Source organism: Sus scrofa, chromosome 4 (assembly GCF_054392235.1).
Source record: "Sus scrofa isolate SSC_HxYL_T2T_F1_AM1 chromosome 4, Sscrofa_HxYL_maternal_Yorkshire_Landrace_v2.0, whole genome shotgun sequence".
Lineage (NCBI taxonomy): Eukaryota > Metazoa > Chordata > Mammalia > Artiodactyla > Suidae > Sus > Sus scrofa.
In genome coordinates this window covers 20,341,900-20,366,234 of record NC_139386.1, presented here as the reverse complement: position 1 = coordinate 20,366,234, position 24,335 = coordinate 20,341,900, and the positions used below count along the sequence as shown (strand labels likewise).

The window sequence follows — 24,335 nt, the reverse complement described above, 5'->3', positions numbered from 1 at the left end:
GGCTGTGGTGTAGGCTAGCAGCTATAGCTCTGATTAGACCCCTAGCCCGGGAATCTTCATGTGTTGCAGGTACAGCCCTAAAAAGACAAAAAAAAAAAAAAAAAAAAAAAGACGTATAACAAAATGTATATACCTTAAAAATAAAGTTGATGGGTTCTGAGACGTGCGTTCACTCCCATAATCAATACCTTAATCAAACACAGGACATTTCCAACCCCCCAGGAAATTCCCTCATGTCCTCTTCCAACCAGTCACTGCCCCTTAGAGCAGTGTCTATTTTATTTTCTATCACCATCGATTGCTTTTGCCTCTTTTCATACTTCATATAAATGGAATTATACCACATATAAATGTGGGGGTCTGGCTTCTTACAACACAGTGTCTGTAAGATTCGATCATGTTGCTGTGTGTACAAGTAATTTGTTCTATTTTCATGCTGCAGAGAACCATTATATGCCACTATTTGTTGAGCCATTCCCTTATGGATGGACACTTGAGTTCTTTACACTTTAGGGATATTAGGAATAACAGTGCTATGAATATTCATGTAAAAGTATTTACATGACTACATGTTTTCATTTCTCTTGGAAACACTTGGGAAGAGAATTTCTGAGTCACTGGGCAAGCATGTATTTAACTTTATATTTACTATACGTTTAAGCTTGAGATGCTGCCGACAGTTTTCCAAACATGGCTGCATCATTTTCTATTTTCACTCAAGCTGAATGAGAATTCTGGTTGATCCACACCCTCAGTGAATTGGTGTTGCCCATCTTTTTAAAGTTGCGGTTATTTCTAGGAGTACAACATTGTTTCTCACTGTGGTTCTAATTTACATTTCCCTAATGACGCTGAGAATATTTTCACGAGCCTATCAGCCATGTTGATATCTCTGTGTCTGAATCTTTGCCAATTAAAATAGTTGGGCGGGAGTTCCTGTCGTGGCTCAGCAGTTAATAAATCTGACTAGTATCCACAAGGATGCAGGATCGATTCCTGGCCTCACTCATTGGTTTAAGGATCTGACACTGCTGTGAGCTGCGGTATAGGTCACAGATGTGGCTCGGATCTGGCATTGCTTCGGCTGTGGTGTAGGCCAGCAGCTACAGCTCCGGTTTGACCCCTAGCCTGGGAACCTCCATATGCCATGGATATGACCCTAAAAAGACAAAAAATAAAATAAAATAGAATAAAAAAGTTGGGCAGATTGTTCCTTTGTTTGTCTTTTTAGGGCACACCCGTGGCATATGGAGGTCCCCAGGGTAGGGGTCAAATTGGAGCTGTAGCTGCCAGCCTACATCATAGCCACAGCAATGCCAGATCTGAGCCACATCTGCAACCTACACCACAGCTCACAGCACCGCTGGATCCTTAACCCACTGAGTGAGGCCAGGGATCCAACCTGCGTCCTCATGGATGCTGGTCAGATTCGTTTCTGTTGAGTCAAGATGGGAACTCCTGTTCTTTTTTCATAATTAATTTGTATGGCTTCTTTATGTATTCTGAATACATGTAATATTGTCAGATACATGTAAGGGATATACTCCTCTCAGTCTATGTAAACACAATGCCTAACAGTAAGAATTTAATCAATATATTCTGAATTTTTACAAATAAAAGTTGTATATAATAAAGGGTACAACATGTTTTGCCACATGTAAACACTGAAATGATCACCATAATCAAACTAGTTAATGTAGCCATCACATCCCACAGTTATCATTTTTCAGTGTGTGTGGTGAGAACTTTGGAGATCTATTTTCACAGCCAATTTCAAGTACGATACATTATTACCGAGTATAGTCACCACGCTGTACATTTGAGCTCTGAGACTTACTCACCTTGTAACTGAAAGTTTTCACCCTTTGATCAATACCTGTCATTCCCCACCACCCCCTAGCCTCTGGTTACCACCACTCTTCTGAGATGAGCATTTTTTTTTCTTTTTTAGATTCCACATATAGGTGAGATCATGCACTATTTGTCTGTCTGTGTCTGGCGTATTTCTTTCAGCAAAATGTCCTCCAGGTTCAACCATGTTGTCACAAACAGCAGGATTTCCTTCTTTTTTAAAGCTGAATCTCTCTCTCTCTCTCTCACACACACACACAAGCACACAATGGACTAGGTATATACACATTTTCTCTATCCATTCCCATCTATCAACAGACACTTAGGTCGTTTCCACATCTTTGCTACTGTGAATAATGCTGCAGTGAACATGGGAATGCAGATATCTCGTTGAGATAGTGATTTCATTTCCTTTGGATATAAAACCAGAAATGAGACTGCTGGATCAAAAATTACTTTCTTAGACATATCAAGAGGCAGAAGAAAGAGGGATGTGTGTCAAGCCTTATCATACCTTAAGAGCTCCAATTATGGGCTAGTGGAAGATACTACACAAAAATGCCATGTAGTGCAGGAGACATCTGGGTTTACCAGTGTATTAAAAAGAGGGAAGAAAAATATAAAAACAGAAGACTCAAATAACCTCAAATAACTGAAGGTCTAACACCAGCGACTTGCTGGAAGTCAATGCAGCTAATGCTATACTGGCCTGAATATTTTTTGATGCTGATGCGGAGCAGTTGAGAAAAAACCATTTTAAGCAGAACATCAGCTAACTAGCTGATCAAGGGAGGAACTTTGGGTCATCTTGGAATTCTCATCTTTCATCCATTTCTCTAGCTAATCACCAAGTGCTAATAAACATAGTAATTTTCTCTCAAATTGCTTAATCTTTTCACTCCTAATGACACTACCTTACTTCAGACCCTCATCATCTCTTACCAGTAAAAAACAAAACAAAAAACCAAAACCTCTTAACACTTTTTTTCTATTCTCTTTTTGCTACTGCTCATTTCCAATCATTCTATTATTTCTATTAAACAAAGCTCAAGTCCCAGAAGGTCAAATGAACGTCTTCGTCATCTGACTCTCCTGCAAAATAAGAGGCCCCAGAGGTATCCAGGACCTCATCTTCAGAATTTGTGACTGTGTTACTTGCCATGCAAAAGGGACTTGGCAGGCCTGTGTGATTCAGGTGGATGGAAGATGATCCTGGATTATTCAGCTGGGTGGAGCAGGAGGGTCAGAGAAGGAGAGATATAAAGATGTTACTGCTGGCTTTGCAGGCGGTGGAAGGGGCTGTGCGTCAGGGAACGCAGGTGTCCTTTAGAAGCTGGAAAGGACAAAAGAATGGAGTCTTCCCCAGAGCCTCTAAAAGGAACACACCCCTGACTGCCCATCTCTTTATTTCAATCATTTGTAGGCACAGCTGACTACATGTTCATGAGGGCCAAACCTACCTGAGTGCTCAGCCCATCTCACACAAATAAATGGAATGAATGAATGAATGAAGAACGGATGTTTTCCACATGCCCCAACTCATGGGTGGTGAGAGCAGGGGTTACCTAGTGCTGCAATCTCCCATCTGTGTCTCATAAACAAGTCACAGAAACTTCTCTAGGCTGTATCCCTATCTCTAGGTTGGAGATGTGACAGTAGATACATTATGGAACTGCTGTATGCACCACATGAGAAAATGCCTGGAAAGCACATGGCACTAGGGCCTGACAGACCGGAAGTGTTGGCTGTCATCATCCTTTTCACTGGCAGAAGAAATTAAGGAATGCAGGGTGACAATCAGGACAGCAGACAGAAAACCAAACGAAAAAAAAAAAAAAAAAGTAGTATAAGAGATCTATGGGACAGAGGAGACAAGATGGTGGAGGAGTAGGGGGACACGCTCACCCTCTCCCACAAACACAACAAAAAAAACACATCTACAGGATAAATGACTCGCACAGAACAGCAAGCAATCACTGGCAGAAGAACCTAAACTCCAATAACAGCAAGAAGTTCGTGACATTACTAGGTAAAACAAGAGAAAAGAGGAGAGTGAGAGAAGGTGAATCCGAGCTGGATGGGCACTCCCGAAAGGGAACGGAGGAGGAGAAAGGGATCCCGCACCCTGGAAAGTCACCTACTCGGGGGAAAGATCAAATGAACCAGAGGAATCTCCAGATGCAGAGAAGAGTGTAGCAGTAAGTTGGAGTACTGAAAAGCCAATCAAGAACCAAACGGACCATCTGAACTACGGGCAGAGTCACCAAAAATTGAGACGCCTGGTTGGGGGCTGGGCACCGAGTCCTCAGCTCCAGAGGTTAGTCCCCTGGAAAGGGCTGGGGGGGCGGGGCGGACTGGAGACTGCTTGGGGGGGTCTAGGAACTGGTGTGTCAAGTTTGACAGGGCAGAAACTGCCTGGGAGACTAGAAAACAAAGCTGTCGCAGAGGAAGGGAGCAATACTCTAGGGGCAGGGAAGTGGAAAGCCCCATCAGAAGGAACCTGGGAGGAGAGCCTGGTCTGCGCCCGTGCTGGGGAGGGGAGAGAAGAAGGGGTGGGTCCCCATAGAATACTCCCCATGCCACAGCAAGCTTATAGGCCCGCTAGCTAGCAGAAAGCTGTGCTTCCCAGTGCATCCCCTCCCCCCACCCCGCCACCCCCTACGCACTCGCCGGACATGGGGCTGCCTGCCATCCAGGAGGGATGGCCTCAACAATTGCCTGAAGCCTACCACCACAGGGGCTGTCCCTGCACAGGCCTGCTTGCCCTTTGGAGGGGCTACACCCCTGCAGAGCAGCACCAAACACCACCAGCCCCTGAGAAAAGGCCTGCAACCCAGAAAAGCTAAAACAAGCCTAGCCAGGCAGTGAAAAGATCTGCCTAATTCTCGGGTGGTCTTTCTGAGTTGGGCTGCCCTGGGGAGGAGCGTCTTGGGTTTTCAGCGGCCCTGCTAGCTTCCAAAGCCCTCAGGGGGTGCCGAGCTCTAGTGGATCAGCTGCATAGGACTGCCAGCTCCAGGCAGGACCCCCTGCAGCCCAGAAAAGCTGCAACAAGCCTGGCCGAGCCGTGAAAAGATCTCAGATGGTCTTTCTGAATCGGGCTGCCCTGGGGAGGAGCCTCTTGGGCTTTCTGTGGCCCTGCTACCCACCCAAGCCCCAAGGGGGTGCCCCACTCCCGCAGAATAGCTGCTCAGCACCACCAGCGCCCTGAAAGAGCCCCTGCAGCCCAGAAAAGCTGCAACAAGCTCGGCCAGATTGTGAAAAGATCCGCCTACATTCTCAGGCTGTTCTTCTGAGTTGGGCTGCCCTAGGGAAGAGCCTCTTAGGTTCTCAGTGACCCAGATAGCTGCTACAGCCCCCAGGGGGTGCTGCACTCCTGAGGAACAGCTGCCCAACACCGCCATCCCCCTGCAAGAACCCCACAGCCTAAAAACACCAGAGCAAGCTCTGCATGACCAAGTGAAATCTGCTACCATCGTGGGGTGGACCTCCCAGTCCTGTCTGCCCTCAGGAAGCCCTCCTTTGCTTCAAAGAAACACTGTTAGCCCCATCAACACTCCAGAAAAGCCACACTGCCTCAAAAAAGATTGACCAACAACGCCAGCCCTCAGGAAATATTCCACGGCAGTGACAAGGCAAACACTGCCCGATCACGGAGAGTACAACTCCCTCAGGAGAAAGAAAACAACAAGCAAGATGAAGAAGCTGAGAAACCACCCCCAGTCAAACCAACAGGAGAACTCACCTAAAACAGTCAACAATGAAACAGATCTCTGCAGTCTGACAGACCTGGAGTTCAAAAGAGAAATAGTGAAAATACTGAAGAAATTAAGAGAAGATATGAACAGTAATGCAGATACCCTCAGAAAGGAACTAGAAAATATAAGGAGGAGCCACGAAAAACTAGAACATTCATTTGCAGAGATACAAACTGAACTAAGGGCAGTAAAAACCAGAATGAATAATGCAGAAGAACGAATCAGTGATATGGAAGATAGACTAATGGAAATCACTCAATCAGGTCAGCAGACAGAAAACCAAATCAAAAAAACAGGAAAGCAATATAAGAGACCTATGGGATAATATAAAGCAGGCCAATCTACGCATAATAGGAATTCCAGAAGGAGTAGAAAAAGATAAGGGAATGGAAAATATATTTGAAGAAATTATCGATGGAAACTTCCCAAATCTAAATGATACTGGGTTCAAGATACAGGAAGCACAGAGGGCCCCAAATTGAACCCAAAGAGACCCACAGCAAGACACATAATAATAAAAATGGCAAAAGTTAGTGATAAAGAGAGGATCCTAAAGGAAGCAAGAGAAAAGCAGAATGTTACCTACAAGGGAACCCCCATAAGATTATCAGCTGATTTCTCTACAGAAACACTACAGGCCAGGAGGGAATGGCAAGAGATATTTAAAGTGCTAAAAGGAAAAAATATGCAACCTAGAATACTCTATCCAGCAAGAATATCATTTAAAATGGAAGGGGAAATAAAAATTTTTTCCAACAAACAAAAACTAAAAGAATACAGTAACACAAAACCCAGGCTGAAAGAAATACTGAAAGGGCTTCTCTAAACCATAAAGAAAGAAGGAAAGGGAAGAAAAAAAAAAAGAAGAAGAGGAAGAACTAGGACTGAGGAAACTGCAGTCAGAGAGCAGTCACTCAAGCCAGCATACAAATTTAATCATGAACATGCTTCAAACAAAATAAAATTAAAAAGAAAAAAATAAAAAAGTCATCAAAATCATAAAATGTGGGCAAGGGGTGTTAGGAAATAAATAACCCTTTTTGTTTGTTTGTTTGTATGTTTCTCTTCTTAATTTTAATATAGTAATGAAGTGTTTGAACTTACAGGACCATCAGGCTAAAACACACAATCATAGGAAGGGGTTAGCACACTTCAAAAACAGGGCAACCACAAGCCAAAACCAAATATTGCATTCGCAAAAAAATGAAAAAAAAAACAAAAAACAAAAAACACTCAAGCAGATAATAACAGGAGACCATCCAACCAAAAAAAAAAAAAAAAAAAAAAAAGAAAGAAAGAAAACAAAGGAAGAATGGAGAACCATAGAATCAACTGGAACACGAGGTTCAAATGGCAATAAGTAATCATCTATCAATTATCACCTTAAATGTCAATGGGCTAAATGCCCCAATCAAAAGACACAGAGTGGCTGAGTGGATAAAAAGGCAAAAACCTTCAATATGCTGCCTACAAGAAACTCACCTTAGGACAAAGGATACATACAGATTGAAAGTGAAAGGGTGGGGAAAAATATTTCACGCCAATAGACATGACAGAAAAGCAGGAGTCGCAACACTCATATCAGACAAAATAGACTTTAAAACAAAAGACATAAAGAAAGACAAAGAAGGGCACTACTTAATGATTAAGGGATCCATCCAAGGAGAGGATGTTACTATCATCAACATATATGCCCCAAATATAGGAGCACCCAGATACATACAACAAATATTAACAGACATAAAGGGAGATACTGATGAGAATACAATCATAGGAGGAGACCTAAATACCCCCTCACATCAATGGACAGAGCCTCTAGACAGAAAACCAATAAAGCAATAGAGATCCTAAAGGAAACAATAGAAAAGTTAGACTTAATTGATATCTTCAGGACACTACATCCAAAAACATCAGAATACACATTCTTCTCAAATGCTCATGGAACATTCTCAAGAATTGACCACATATTGGGACACAAAGCGAATCTCAATAAATTTAGGAACGTAGAAATTATCTCAAGTATCTTCTCTGACCACAATGCCATGAAATTAGAAATCAACCATGGGAAAAGGAAAGAGAAAAAACCTACTACATGGAGACTAAACAACATGCTACTAAAAAACCAATGGGTCAATGAGAAAATCAAGAAGGAAATTAAAAACTACCTTGAAACAAATGACAATGAAGACACAACCTCTCAAAATCTATGGGATGCTGCGAAAGCAGTGCTCAGAGGGAAATTTATAGCAATCCAGGCCTTTCTCAAAAAAGAAGAAAGATCCCAAATTGACATCTTAACCCTCCACCTAAATGAATTAGAAGAACAAAAAAGACCTAAAGTCAGCAGAAGGAAGGAAATTATAAGTACCAAAGAAGAAATCAATAAAATAGAGACTCAAAAAACAATAGAGAAAATTAACAAAACCAAGAGCTGGTTCTTTGAAAAGGTGAACAAAATTGACAAACCCCTGGCCAGACTCACTAAAAAGAGGAGAGAAAGAACCCAAATAACCAAAATTATAAAGGAAAAAGGAGAAATCACAACGGATACAGCAGAAATATAAAAAACCATAAGAGAATACTATGAACAACTGTATGGCAACAAGTTTGACAATCTGGAAGAAATGGACAATTTTCTAGAATCTTACAGCCTGCCAAAACTGAATCAAGCAGAAACAGACCAACTGAACAGACCAATCACTAGAAATGAAATTGAAGAGGTCATAAAATCACTCCCTACAAATAAAAGTCCAGGACCAGATGGCTTCACAGGTGAATTTTATCAAACACATAAAGAGGAATTGGTGCCCATCCTCCTTAAACTCTTTCAAAAGGTTGAAGAAGAAGGAATACTCCCAAAGACATTCTATGATGTCACCATCACCCTCATTCCAAAACCAGACAGAGATACCACCAAAAAAGAAAACTATCGGCCAATATCATTGATGAATATAGATGCAAAAATTCTCAACAAAATCTTAGCCAACCGAATCCAACAACATACCAAAAAAATTATACACCATGACCAGGTTGGGTTCATCCCAGGTTCACAAGGATGGTTCAACATACGCAAATCAATCAGCATCATACACCACATTAACAAAAAAAAAAGTCAAAAATCATATGATCATCTCAATAGACGCAGAAAAAGCATTTGACAAGTCCAACATCCATTCATGATCAAGACCCTCGCCAAAGTGGGTATAGAGGGAACATTCCTGAATATAATCAAAGCCATTTATGATAAACCCACAGCAAATATAATACTCAGTGGGGAAAAACTGAAAGCCTTCTCACTCAAATCTGGAACAAGACAGGGATGCCCACTCTCACCACTGCTCTTCAACATAGATTTGGAAGTCCTAGCCACAGCAATTAGACAAACAAAAGAAATAAAAGGCATCCATATAGGAAGAGAAGAGATCAAACTGTCACTGTATGCAGACGACATGATACTATACATAGAAAACCCTAAGGACTCAACCCCAAAACTACTTGAACTGATTAATAAATTCAGCAAAGTAGCAGGATATAAGATTAACATTCAGAAGTCAGTTGCATTTCTGTATACCAGCAAGGAAACATTAGAAAAGGAATACAAAAATATGATACCTTTTAAAATTGCACCTCACAAAATCAAATACCTGGGAATACACCTGACCAAGGAGGTAAAGGACCTATATGCCGAGAACTATAAAACCTTAATCAAAGAAATCAAGGAAGATGTAAAGGAATGGAAAGATATTCCATGTTCCTGGATTGGAAAAATCAATACTGTAAAAATGGCCATACTACCCAAAGCAATCTACAGATTCAATGCAATCTCTATCAAATGACCCATGACATTTTTCACAGAACTAGAACAAACAATCCAAACATTTATATGGAACCACAAAAGACCCAGAATTGCCAAAGCAATCCTGAGAAACAAAAACCAAGCAGGAGGCATCACTCTCCCAGACTTCAAGAAATACTATAAAGCCACAGTGATCAAAACAGTGTGGTACTGGTATCAAAACAGACAGACAGACCAATGGAACAGAATAGAGAACCCGGAAATAAACCCTGACACCTATGGTCAATTAATCTTTGACAAGGGAGGCAAGAACATAAAATGGGAAAAAGAAAGTCTATTCAGCAAGCATTGCTTGGAAACCTGGACAGCTGCATGCAAAGCAGTGAAACTAGAACACACCCTCACACCATGCACAAAAATAAACTCCAAATGGCTGAAAGACTTAAATATACGACAGGACACCATCAAACTCCTAGAAGAAAACAGAGGCAAAACACTCTCTGACATCAACATCATGAATATTTTCTCAGGTCGGTCTCCCAAAGCAATAGAAATTAGAGCAGAAATAAACCCATGGGACCTCATCAAACTGAAAAGCTTTTGCACAGCAAAGGAAACCCAAAAGAAAACAAAAAGACAACTTACAGAATGGGAGAAAATAGTTTCAAATGATGCAACTGACAAGGGCTTAATCTCTAGAATATATAAACAACTTACACAACCCAACAGCAAAAAAGCCAATCAATCAATGGAAAAATGGGCAAGACCTGAATAGATATTTCTCCAAAGAAGATATACAGATGGCCAACAAACACATGAAAAAATGCTCAACATCGCTGATTATTAGAGAAATGCAAGTCAAAACTACCATGAGATACCACCTCACGCTAGTCAGAATGGCCATCATTAATAAATCCACAAATAACAAGTGTTGGAGGGGCTGTGGAGAAAAAGGAACCCTCCTGCACTGCTGGTGGGAATGTAAACTGCTACAGCCACTATGGAGAACAGTTTGGAGATACCTTAGAAACCTATATATAGAACTTCCATATGACCCCGCAATCCCACTCTTGGGCATCTATCCGGACAAAACTCTACCTAAAAGAGACACATGCACCCGCATGTTCATTGCAGCAGTATTCACAATAGCCAGGACATGGAAACAACCCAAATGTCCATTGATAGATGACTGGATTCGGAAGAAGTGGTATATATACACAATGGAATACTACTCAGCCATAAAAAAGGATGACATAATGCCATTTGCAGCAACATGGATGGAACTAGAGAACCTCATCCTGAGTGAAATGAGCCAGAAAGACAAAGACAAATACCATATGATATCACTTATAACTGGAATCTAATATCCAGCACAAATGAACATCTCCTCAGAAAAGAAAATCACGGACTTGGAGAAAAGACTTGTGGTTTCCTGATGGGAGAGGGAGGGAGTGGGAGGGATCGGGAGCTTGGGCTTATCAGACACAACTTAGAATAGATTTACAAGGAGATCCTGCTGAATAGCACTGAGAACTTTGTCTAGATACTCATGTTGCAACAGAACAAAGGGTGGGGAAAAAATGTAACTGTAATGTGTACATGTAAGGATAACTTGATCCCCTTGCTGTACAGTGGGAAAATAAAAAAAAAAAAAAGAAATTTAGTAGTAAAGTTAACTTCACAAATGGAAATGCATGAGAATTTAAAATAAATAAAATGAAACAAACAAACAAAAAAAAGAGATCTATGGGATAATACAAAGCAGGCCAGTCGAGGCATAATAGGAATTCCAGAAGGAGAAGAAAACAAAAAGTGGATTGAAAATATATTTGAAGAAATAATGTCTGAAAATTTTCCGAATCTAAAGGAAACTGATAACAAGATACAAGAAGCACAGAGGGCCCCAAACAAGCTGAACCCAAACAGGCCTACACTAAGACATATTAAAGTAAAAATGTCAAAAGTAAAAGATAAAGAGAGGATTCTAAAGGCAGCAAGGGAAATACAAAGTGTCAATTATAATGGAGCCCCCATAAGGCTATCACCTGATTTCTCTATAAAAACACTACAGGCCAGAAGGAAGTGACAAAATGTATTTAAAGTCCTGAAAGGAAAAAATGTGCAACCTAGAATACTCTATCCAGCAAGAATATTTAAAATAGAAGGGGAAATAAAAAATTTCTCCAACAAACAAAAGCTAAAAGGGAACAATACCAAACCCATTCTAAAAGAAATACTGAAAGGGCTTCTCTAAATAAAAAAAGAAGTAAGAAGAAATAGGATGGAGGAAACCACAACTGGAGAGCAATCACTTAAATAAGCCAGCATACAGATCTAAAAGAGGAAAAACAAAAACAAAACCAAACTACTGAAAAGCGATGATAAACACAAGAAACAGCAAAAGGACAAACATGAAGATGTTAAAAAAGGACTTCAAAACCATAGAATGTGGGGAAGGGAAGTAAGAAAATATAGACTCTTTTTTTTTTTTTTTTTTTAAATAATGTATTTGAGCCTATATGACCATCAGGCTAAAGCAAGCAGATACAGGAAGGGGTTAACATACTTAAGAAACAGGGCAACCACAAATCAAAACCAAACATTACATTCACAAAAACTAAAAAGAAAAGTACTCAAGCATAAAATAAATGGAAATCATACAACCAAAAAAAAAAAAAAAAAAAAAAACAAGGAAGAAAGGAGAAACATAGAATGAACAGGAAAACAAGGCTTAAAGTGGCAATGAATAGGAGTTCCTATTGTGGCGCAGTGGAAACAAATCTGACTAGGAACCATGAGGTTGTGGGTTCTATCCCTGGCCTTGCTCAGTGGGTTAAGGATCCAGCATTGCCGTGAGCTGTGGTGTAGGTCACAGGTGTGGTTTGGATCCTGCACTGCTGTGGCGTAGGCCGGCAGCTGTAGCTCTGATTCAACCCCTAGTCTAGGAACTTCCATATGCTGCAGGTGTGGCCCTAAAAGGAAAAAAAAGACCAAAAAAAAAAAAAAAGGCAATAAATACATATCAATGATTACCTTAAATGTCAATGAACTGAATGCTCCAATCAAAAGACACAGAATGGCAGATTGGATAAAAAACAAAACCTACAATCTGCTGTCTACAAGAGATTCACTTAAGGGCAAAAGACACATATAGATTGAAAGTGAGGGGATGGGAAAAGATATTTCATGCCAATGGACAAGACAGGAAAGCAGGAGTTGCAATACTCCTATCAGACAAAATAGACTTTAAAATGAAGTCCATAAAGAAAGACAAAGAAGGACACTATTTAAGGATTCATTCAAGAAGAGGATATTACAATTGCCAATATATACGCCCCTAAAATAGGGGCACCCGGATACCTAAAACAAATACTAAAGGACATAAAAGGAGAAATTGATGGGAATACAATCATAGTAGGAGAAGACTTTAACACCCCACAAACATCAATGCACAGATCCTCTAGACAGAAAATCAGTAAGGCAACACAGATCCAAAATGACACAATAGAAAAGTTAATCAACATTTTCAGGACACAATAGAAAAGTTAATCAACATTTTCAGGACATTACATCCAAAAAAGTCAGAATATTCATTCTTCTCAAGTGTACACGGAACATTCTCAAGGACTGACCACATACTGGGGCACAAAACCAACCTCAACAAATTTAAGAGTATAGTAATTATTTCAAGTATCTTCTCTGACCACAATGGCATGAAACTAGAAATCAACCACAGGGGGGAAAAAAAATACAATGGGTCAATGAGGAAATCAAGAAGGAAATTAAAAAATACCTCGAGACAAATGATAATGAAGACACAACCACTCAAAATTTAAGGGATGCCACAAAAGCAGTGCTCAGAGAGAAATTCATAGCTATACAGACCTTCCTCGAAAAAAGAAAAATCTCAAAATCGAAAACTTAACCCACCACCTAAATGAATTAGAAAAAGAACAAACAAAACTTAAAGTCAGGAGAAGGAACGAAATCATAAAGATCAGAGAGGAAATCAATAAAACAGAGATTCAAAAAACAGTAGAAAAAAATTAGGAAAACCAAGATTTGGTTCTTTGAAAAGGTAAACAAATTGACAAACCTCTGGCAAGACCCACCAAGAAGAGGAGAGAAAAAACCCAAATAAACAAAGTAAGAAATGAAAAAGGAGAAATCACAATGGATACTGCAGAAATACAAAAACCCGTAAGAGAATATGGTGAACAACTGTATGCCAACAATTTTGAAAACCTGGAAGAAACGGACAACTTTCTAGATACTTACAGCCTGCCAAAACTGAATCAATAAGAACTAGACCAACTGAACATACCAATCACTGAAAGTGAAATTGAATATGTAATAAAAACACTCCCTACAAATAAAAGTCCAGGACCAGATGGCTTCACAGGTGAATTCTACCAAACATACAAAGAGGAGATTATACCCATCCTCCATACACTTTTTCAAAAGGTTGAAGAAGAAGGAATACTCCCAAAGACATTCTATGATGCCACCATCACCCTAATTCCAAAACCAGACAAAGATATCACCAAAAAAGAAAAGTATAGGCCAATATCTTTGATGAATATAGATGTAAAAATCCTCAAAAATTTTAGCCAGCTGAATCCAACAACATATAAAAAGATCATACACCACAACCAAGTGGGATTAATCCCAGGTTCACAAGTGTGGTTCAACATATGCAAATCAATCGATGCCAAACACCATATTAACAAAAGAAAAGTCAAAAAATCATATGATCATCTCAATTGATGCAGAAAAAGCATTTGAAAAAGTCCAACATCCACTCATGATCAAAACTCTTACCGAAGTGGGTATAGAGGGAACATACCTTAACATAATAAAAGCCATATATGAAAACTCACAGCAAATATAATACTCAATGGAGAAAAGCTGAAAGCCTTCCCACCAAAATCTGGAAAAAGACAAGGATGCTTACTCTCACCACTTTTACTCAACATGGTATTGAAAATCCTAGCCATAGCAACCAGACAAACCAAAGAAATAAAAAGCATCCAAATAGGAAGAGAAGAGGTAAAACTGTCACTGTATGCAGATGACATGATACTCTCTATAGAAAATTTTAAGGACTCAACCCTAAAACTGCTTAACTGATCAAAAAATTCAGCAAAGTAGCAGGATATAAGATTAACATTCAGAAATCAGTCACATTTCTGTATACTAACAATCAAGTATTAGAAAAGGAATACAAAAACACAATACCTTTTAAAATTGCACTCAAAAAAAAAATCAAATACCTGGGAATAAACCTGACCAAGGAGGTAAAGGACTTATATGCTGAGTACTATAAAACATTAATAAAGGAAATTAAAGAAGATGTAAAGAAATGGAAAGATATTCCATGCTCCTGGGTTGGAAAAATTAGTATTGTAAAAATGGCCATACTACCCAAAGCAATCTACTGATTCAGGGCAATTACCCATGACATTTTTCACAGAACTAGAACAAACAATCCAAACATTTATATGGAACCATAAAAGACCCAGAACTGGCAAAGGAATCCTGAGGAACACAAACCAAGCAGGAGGCATAACTCTCCCAGACTGCAGGCAATATTACAAAGCCACAGTCATCAAGACAGTGTGGTACTGGTACCAAAACAGTCAGACAGACTGACCAGTGGAACATAATAGAGAACCCAGAAATAAATCCAGACACCTACAGTCAATTAATCTTCGCCAAAGGTTGTTTGAGTAAGTGGTGCTGGGAAAACTGGACAGCTGCATGTAAATCAATGAAACTGGAACACACCCTCATGCCATGCACAAAAATAAACTCAAAATGGCTTAAAGACTTAAATATAAGACAAGAAATCATCAAACTCCTAGAAGGGAACATAGGCAAAACATTCTCTGACATCAACCTTACAAATGTTTTCTCAGGTCAGTCTCCCAAAGCAACGAAAATAAAAGCAACAATAAACCAATGGGACCTAATCAAACTGACAAGCTTTTGCACAGCAGAGGAAATCAAAAGGAACACAAAAAGATAACTTACAGAATGGGAAAAAATAGTTTCAAATGATGCAACTGACAAGGGCTTAATCTCCAAAATATACAACTTATACAACTCAACAGCAAAAAAGCCAATGACCCAACTGAAAAATGGGCAAAAGACCTGAATAGATATTTCTCCAAAGAAGATATACAGATGGCCAACAAGCACATGAAAAAATGCTCAACATCACTGATTATTAGAGAAATGCAAATCAAAACTACCATGATACCACCTCACACCAGTCAGAATGGCCATCATTAATAAAGTCCACAAAGAACAAATGTTGGAGGGGGTGTGGAGAAAAGGGAACCCTCCTGCACTGCTGATGGGAATGTAAGCTGCTACAACCACTATGGAGATCAGTATGGAGGTCCTTTTCAAAACTATACATAGAACTACCATATGACCCAGCAATCCCACTCTTGGGCATATATATCTGGACAAAACTTTCTTTAAAAAAGACACATGCACCTGCATGTTCATTGCAGCACTATTCACAATAGCCAGGACATGGAAACAACCCAAACGTCCATCAACAGATGATTGGATTAGGAAGAAGTGGTGTGTATATAAACACAATGGAATACTACTCATCCATAAAAAAGAACAAAATAATGCCATTTGCAGCAACATGGATGGAACTAGAGAGTCTCATACTGAGTGAAGTCAGTCAGAAAGAGAAAGACATATACCATATGATATGACATATCTGGAATCTAATTTATGGCACAAATGAACATTTGCACAGAAAAGAAATTCATGGACTTGGAGAACAGGCTTGTGGTAGCCAAGGGAAAGAGGGAGGGAGTGGGATGGACTGGGAATTTTGGGTTAATAGAGGCAACCTATTGCCTTTGTAATGGATAAGCAATGAGATCCTGCTGTATAGCACTGGGAACTATATCTAGTCACTTATGATGGAGCATGATATAGGATAAGTGAGAAAAAAGAATGTATACATGTATGTGTGACTGTCACCTTGCTGTACAGTAGAAAACTGATAGAACACTATAAACTGGCTATAACGGAAAAAATAAAAATCATTATAAAAAAAAGCAATGTGGGGTGAGCTTAGGCAACAATGTATCAAATGGGAAGAGAACAAATGTGCCCAGGTAGACAGAGGGCCAACCTGGCTCCTGAGCATCGAGGCAGCCATACAGCACAGGGTTCTCAGGAACCCAAATTCCAAAGCTCGGGGAAGCACTGCATCATGACATTTATGTCCTCTCCTAAAGAACTGTGCCGAATACAGTAACCCTGTGAAATATTTCTTTTCTTCCAATTTCAGCTGGGTGTATGGGTTTTTTGTTGTTTTTTATTTTTGTCTTTTTAGGTCCGTGGCACATGGACGTTCCCAGGCTATGGATCAAATTGGAGCTGTAGCCACTGGCCCACACCACAGCTATAGCAACATCAGATCTGAGCCATGTCTACGAACTACACCACAGCTCACGCCAATGCCAGATCCTTCACCCACTGAGCAAGTCCGGGGATCAAACCTGCATCGCTGTGGACACTATGTCGGTTCTTAACCTGCTGAGCCATAACGGGAACTCCTTGTAGGTACTTGTGACCAGTTATTTACCTTCTCTCTCCCTTTACGGTGGTTAAGAGAATGGTACCATGATCCAGCTGCTCCCTTGAATTCCACAGCTATTGATCCTTAAGTTTTCTGTAAGTTCCCTCATGTGTAAAATGGAACAAATTGTACCGACCTCTTAGGGTTTTCGTAAGGATTAGTTATCATTGTTGAGATAATAAATACAAAGCACTTAGGAAAATGCCTGACACGTTGAGGTGCTCTTTAAATGTTAACTATCAGCATCATTATTTACAATGTTCTAAAACACTACCATGTGATCTATCAGGGATATCATACAGGCCATCTACTTGGAACTTATGAGATCAAAAAAACGCTTTTCAGAATCATGAGCATTTGGAAATATTTATTTCCTCAAACAGGGTGACTTTTTGAGGCTCTATATACTTTATTGAGAGTTTAAAAGTTTTTAGATATGTAAAAATGGCTGACTGAAAGTGTGAAATCTGGTAAGAAATGCTAATGAATGTGAAATGTTAGAGGAGACATCAATCAGACTTAAAGACCAAAATGAAATTCTCAAAGACAGAAACAGATGGAGATGATGAAAGGAAGGAATAAAGTCAGGAAGCAGGAAGAATGAAACACAGGATTAATTAAACAGAAGAAGTGGCAGCAAATCATTACTGCTCAGAACTAAGCTGGGCAGGGGCTGCAGCAGGACCAGGAACAGTGAACTTCTGCTCCAGCTGAGGCCAGGGATTTGCAGGCCATTGAGAGTTTCAATGACCAGCAGGTCACAGAAACCATTTCTGCTGAAGGAACCTGTTTACACAGCTACATGCTAGTCTCTGGAATAAAGGCCGATTAGCGTAGTACATAGACGGTGAAGACAGTGTCTTCAAAGAAATATAAAAAACTCAGTAACTCAGCACTCATCTATTTCATTTAAGATCTGCTGGATAGGAGTTTCCGCTGTGGCTCAGTGGTTAACCAACCCGACTGGTATCCATGAGGATGTGGGTTCGATCCCTGGCCGTGCTCAGTGGGTTAAGGATCCAGCGTGGCCGTGAGATGTGGTGTAGGTCACAGACATGGCTCAGATCCTGCACTGCAGTAGCTGTGGTGTAGGCCGGCAGCTACAGCTCCGATTAGACCCCTAGTCTGGGAACCTCCACATGCCGCAAGTGCGGCCCTAAAAAGACAAAGGACAGAAAAAAAAAATCTATTAGGTAGGCACATCATGCCTGTGTCATGTGCTACCTCATAACCAAACACTCCTAGAAGTACAAAGACAGCTGTAGGAATATCACATCAAGCCAGAGGATTCTTGCTCTGAATCTCTAGCAACATCACAACTTCATGCCTTTTCTCCTTGAAAATCTATGATGCGAGCTGTTTGGTGGTAATACAGATATCCGACCCAAACTAAATTCCTGGGAAAATGTTAGTGTTCACACCTAGTATTCCCATGGCTTACAGTGTAGAACATGCAGAAGTGATACTGCTAAAACATCTCTTGATAGAAAGAATATACCCAAAAGGTTTACTTTAAATTGAAGCATGTTTATTCATTCATTCAACAGACAGGGCAAAAAAGAGGAGGAGGTATGAGATATAAGGCAGAAACGGTCTATATAACTAGGAAAGAGGTAGGCACAGCATGGCGCCTTCCCTCTGAGAGTATGTATTACAGAGTGTTTTAGGCACGTGCTTTAACACCCTGCCAAGTTCATTTTATACTCCTCACTCTCCAGTAGGCACACGCAGGCTTATAGACAAAAGGATCCGATGGAGGCCGTACCCATCAGGATAGGCTAGGTTGTACTGCAATCCCTCCCAAATCTGAGTGACTTCATGAAAGTTTCTCTCCTAACCGCACACGTCAAATACAGCAGCTCAACTCATCATCGTTGCCCAGGAAGGCAGGCTGACAGAAGCCTCATCCTAGCATGGTTTCCACGACAGATGACCACACACGTGAAGGGTCCACTTGGTCCAAAACTCATCATTAAATACGCTTTAGGCTGCTCCACTTACATCTCCCTGGCCAGAACCACTCAGCCAGGTGAAAATCAGAAAGTTCACTGTTCCATGTGCCCAACAGGAGAGGAGGATCAAATATTATTAACTACAACTCTGACCACAGTGGTTTACTGTAAGGAATGAGAGGAAGTGTGGAAATGAGGGACGGACCATTAGCTGGATCTATTTCCAGCTTGAAGATTGATGAGCCCCACGTTCAAAGTCCCTTACCTTCCCTAAGCCAAAGTTCGAGGGCAACAGTCTCTCTCCTGCCTAGCTTGGATGGGGGCGTCTACAGCTGCAAGAAAGCAGGGGGATATGAAAAAGCTCTGAAAGCCTACACATGCTCTGGAAATGTAAAATAATGTTGAGTATGAGTTTCATGTGTTTGAGGAGGATATGGTTGGTCAGTGCTGGAGAAAAACTGATAAACACAGGAGGCTGCCTAGTGATCGGGGGTTGGGGGGAGGATAAAACACAAGTTGCTTATGAATCTTGGCCATAGATGCCAAGGCCAAGAGCATCAAGAATGTTTTCCTGTTGGGTAATGAGAAAAAAAAAAAAAGGATGCTAACTCCCTGGAGCTCCGTGTCTCCTTGAAACAAACAACAAAATTTCAGCCCATCCTTAGGGCTCCATGGTCCACCCTTTACACTGGCTCTCTCCACACGCCCGCTTCTTCACCCACACTAAAGGTGATGCTGATCTGGGCTCCAGCACAGCTTTCATGCCTCTGAGTTTTGCTCTGTCCCTTCCTCCAGCTTTTCCCTTCCATATCCATCTTTCTCACATGTGATGAGAACAATGCCTGGAACGCAGGGATGGGCTCCTTTTGGGAGAGTCATTCCTGATTCTTTTAGCTAAAACTATTCACTCTTTATGGTGTGACTACCATTACTTTCCCTTGTTTTTCTGTGTATTCTGTTCTCACTTGGATCAGTGACTGATGTTGTTCCCCTACTCTATAGACAGTGTCCGATTACTTACTTCAGTGTGTGCCAATGTCTAGTATGAAGACCTGTATCAAACAGATATGGGATGGAGCGCCTCTCTAGCCACTTTTGCTGTCACTTCCATCTTCTCTTGTCCTTCTCATGAGAATTTGGTACCTTAGAGCATGGTCCCTTTTTCTGGATATGAACCTCCCCTTAATCCATCCTTTCTTCATCCAAACTTTACAAATTGTACATTTTCTATCCCATTCTCCAATGTCTTGCTTCCTATAAAACTAGCTGTTCATCACAACTGCCTGGAAAGCTTTCTAAAAATATACAGAGTCCTCACCCCCCTGAGACCTATTAAAGCATCATTTTGCAGCTGTGCCTGGGAATCTATCCAGCTTGGACACTGGCCCTCTGAGTGACATTTGGAAAGCACCTTTGCAGTGTGTATTCATGGGTGATAATGGGCCCCTCCCGTAGACTACAAGTTTAGCTGCAGAGACTTCTGTTTCATCCAGTGGAGTCGCAGTCAGTGCTACTCAAAACATGCATATGAATCACCTGGGGATTTTGTTAAAATGCAAACTCTGATTCAGTAAGTCTGGGGTGGGGTCTGAGCTTCTGCATTTCCAACAAATCTCTGAGGGTGGACACACCGCACTTTTAACTCCCTGTTTTTAGTTTGCTTATTGGAAGGCTATTTTAAAACAGTATTTTTCAGGGACTCTCAGGCGAGAGCAATTTTTTATTAGCCTGAATATTTAAGTTCTCACATTTCTAACATCTCTTATTTTTAATCAAGCTGTCCAATTCTAAAGGCCAGCAAGGCTGTTTCAATGAATGCAAAATCTGAACTCATGGGTTATGTAAGACAAATGCAAATTAGCATTTGTACTTCATTTATTTTTGCACGTTTCCTGATGAATGCCCTGATTCACAGAGACAAAAATAACAATCATCATTTACAACTATTTAGCAGCTTGATTTACAATCTTAGGTTAGGTGTCAGTGAAACAGAAATGGCAGGAAAAGCTTTTCTCTCATATCTGCCTAAAAGTCAGGGCAAGTTAAAGCATTAATGGTCCCCCATTGTATTCAAATCTGGAAGACACTGAGGGGAGTGTTTTCATGACACTTTTTTCGGTGAGTAAAAAAAATGCATGTAAAACTCAATTCAAAGCAAATATCTGGTGAAATTTTGAGCTACCTCTGTAATTTTGAGAAAGACATCTTAAAAACCACACCTTGATCTTAATAAGTAGATTTTGGAGGTTTTTTTCAGCATTGAGTTATGGCCTCTGCAGAGGATGGTTTTGAAAATAGGGAAAGGGCTAAGAATAACATCACTTAAAGGTCTCTCAAAGGATAAACTAAGAGTAGCACCTTCATCCAGTTCTCTACAGCAGGCAGAGTATGTAGTCTTGATTTGCAGGAAGTTTCAAGGTAAGGATTCCCCCCTACCTCCTGCTGAAGTTCACGCCAAAACAATACATTTGTCAGAATAAACCACTAATCTGACAAGCACTATAAATAACCACAAAGAGCAGAGAATGTCTGTGTGTGAGGCAGAGATATTAAAAGCATCAAGGTAACAATTTTTTATGTTCCATGGATGGTTCTGCCTCAATATTAAAGAGCTTGGTGGCTTTTATGATGAAAAAATTATGCAAACATTAAAAAACAATTTTATATAATTATTTGGAGTTTGCTTTCATTTTACAAACAACAATTTAAAATAAATCCATTAATACTGTCTGTGGGGATGTCTTGCAAGTAGGAGCTGTATCATGTGCTGCCATTTGGTTTAATACTAGAAAATAAGCTCTCCTTCCCAGCAGTGCATTATGAAAGAAAATTAAGCGATTTTTTCTGTGGCTGGGACTGAGTCTTTAATGAGGAGGGTTCTTTCACGGAAAGGTATTAGAGTCATCTATTCCTTTAACCAACCTTTATGAAGAGGATGGCTGTACTCAGGGGTCCCTTCCCACCAGCCAACAGCACCAGCAAGGTTCAGGTTCATCTTGCCAAGACCTCCCTATGACCCTCTAGAAAACTTCCAACAAGGCCAAAATTCATCCTAAAAGCATCCACGGAAACCACAGAGAGTTAGCGATTTGTTTCAAGATGATGTTGCGTTTCATCATTCGAAAATGCTGAGGAGAAAGACAATGATTCAGTCGGATATCAAGCGCCACCTGGCGGTTGGAGGGGGAATCACATGATTGGCACCATCTCCCTCCACCTTTCATTCTCCAGTCAATCCTCCTCCATAACCACCACCTGTTTTTCTACCCCAGGTAAAATCCAGTTAAAATAATTACCTGGAGCAAAACCAAAAGATGAAATTATCACAAAATGGTTGCCTGAGGTCATTTTGTAGAGTCTGAAAGGAGCAGTGACTAATTCTGCAAGTTGGCCATGCTGGGTGGAAGCCATACTCCAACCCCCTTTATTTAACTTTATCTCAAAGCCTAAGTCCTCAAAAACTGTTTCTTAGATTAACCATATCCTAGAAATAGCCTGTGCCACATGATTTCCTTGGCTTACCTCCATCCTCTGCCCCTGTGAAATCAGCCATTCCCTAACTCCTCATTCTGCTGTCTTTTTCTGTCACCATATTCTGGAGTTCATATTCACCATGCCATCATCCATATCCTGAGGCCATCGCTGAATGGGAAGCAAAAGCCATTACAATGCAGCTCTGCACCAGCCTCTTTAACCCACCACCACACACACACAAAAAAACACTCCTGTCTGTGATCTGCCTTTCCTGCACCAGGCATTATAAAGAAGCCCAGGTAAGAGTAACAGAGTAATAATGAATAGATCCATCTTCTTTACTGGATACACAGTGGTGTCAATTCCACTTAATCCTCCAAACACGATAAGGTCACCCAAAGTGAAAGGTGACCAGGCTGTTAAGCATTCTCTCCAAATATACGCAGCTGGAGAGACCTGAATGGTGTGTCTTTGACTTGTTATTTCTAAAGGGTTTAGACTCTTCAGGGCTTATCAGAGGGTGTAGTGATTACAACAGTAGCCCCCAAATACCCCCCCTTCACCCCAAAGCTATATCCGTGTCCCAATCCCTGGAGCCTGTAAATGTGACCTTACTTAGAAAAAGGGGTCTTTGTAGATCTAATTAAGTTAAGGATCTTGAGATGATGAGACCATCCTGGATGATCCTGGTGAGCTCTAAATCCAATGACAAGCTCCCCTATAGGAGAAAAGCACTATAGGGAGATTTGGGATAGACAGAAATGGAGAAGACACAGGCTCACAGACGAAAAGGCAGTGTGAAGATGAGCATGGAGACAGATGACCAAGTCAAAGGTGCCAGAAGCTAGAAGGAACAGACTCTTCCCTAGAACCTTCTGAGGTAGTGCAGCCCTCTGTCACTTCCTCTAGGATTTAGGACTCCAGAAATGTAAATGAATGTGTTGTTTTAAGCTTCCCAAACTGTGGTAATTGGTGATAGCAGGCACACAACACTAATACAGGATGGACACATGAGCTTCCTCTTTGTGAATGACTGTTTCCACTTCTGACTCCTGCCCTTCTTGGCACTAGCTGGCACAAGGTGACATAGAGAAAGATCTGAGCCTGCGTTTTGGGGAGCAGTAACAGGCTGGACAAGACTCAGAGCCCACTTTATTCTGAAGTTATTCAGGCGATTGGTCGTTCAATCTGTCCTCCACTCTTATGAACAGAGCTCTGATTGTTTCAGGACAGAAAAATGTGAAAATTACACTTCCCAGGATCCTTTGCCACCAGCCATGTAACTGAATTCAGAGAGAAGGGAAAGATATTAGGTTGCCTCCCAGGAAAACCATTTTTAAAGGGGCAGACTCTTCTGGAACTCACATCTGGCCCTTGGGTCTTCACCTGGCATGAAAATGAGTAGGACTACAACTATGGAAACAAAAATCCTTATTCTAAGGAAAGTATAAGACAGAAGGAGAAAATATTGTACACTGCATGCACTCTGGACTTCACATCATGTGAGAAAAGTCAACCATATATTCAAGCCACTGTTTAATTGGATTTTCTATAACCCATACTAGATCCTAACACGTCCACCGGCTTAGAAAAACATTTTTCTTTGGGAACTCACTCAATTACTAGAGCTCTCTACATCAAGATTTGAGGTGAAGACACAGCCAAAAATGAGGCATGACTTTGCCTCCCATTTTGCAATTAATGGACTATCTTCCTTGGGCCCCTGAATGGGATTTGAGTATTCTTTGGTGCTTTGGCCATAATGTTGTCCATCAGAGCACTCCAACCTCATTATCATCCCTAAAAAGTAACGTAGGCTCATTCAGTAAATGTCAGCTCTTTTACTTACTGCTCCGGTCACTCCCAGACTGGATACCCCTAACCACAATCAC

At 40.7% G+C, this 24,335-nt stretch overlaps 1 protein-coding gene and 1 long non-coding RNA gene across 8 annotated transcripts in view; one reads left to right on the top strand and one right to left on the bottom strand.

Annotated features, from left to right (window-relative positions):
* Nucleotides 1-24,335, bottom strand: part of SAMD12 (sterile alpha motif domain containing 12) — a 427,734-nt gene that overhangs the window by 301,029 nt on the left and 102,370 nt on the right. The gene's annotated exons all lie outside the window — the stretch shown is intronic.
* Nucleotides 1,934-7,761, top strand: LOC146403711 (uncharacterized). The gene is made up of 2 exons (XR_014843466.1): nucleotides 1,934-5,012; nucleotides 5,484-7,761. It is a non-coding gene; the product is annotated as an uncharacterized LOC146403711 (long non-coding RNA).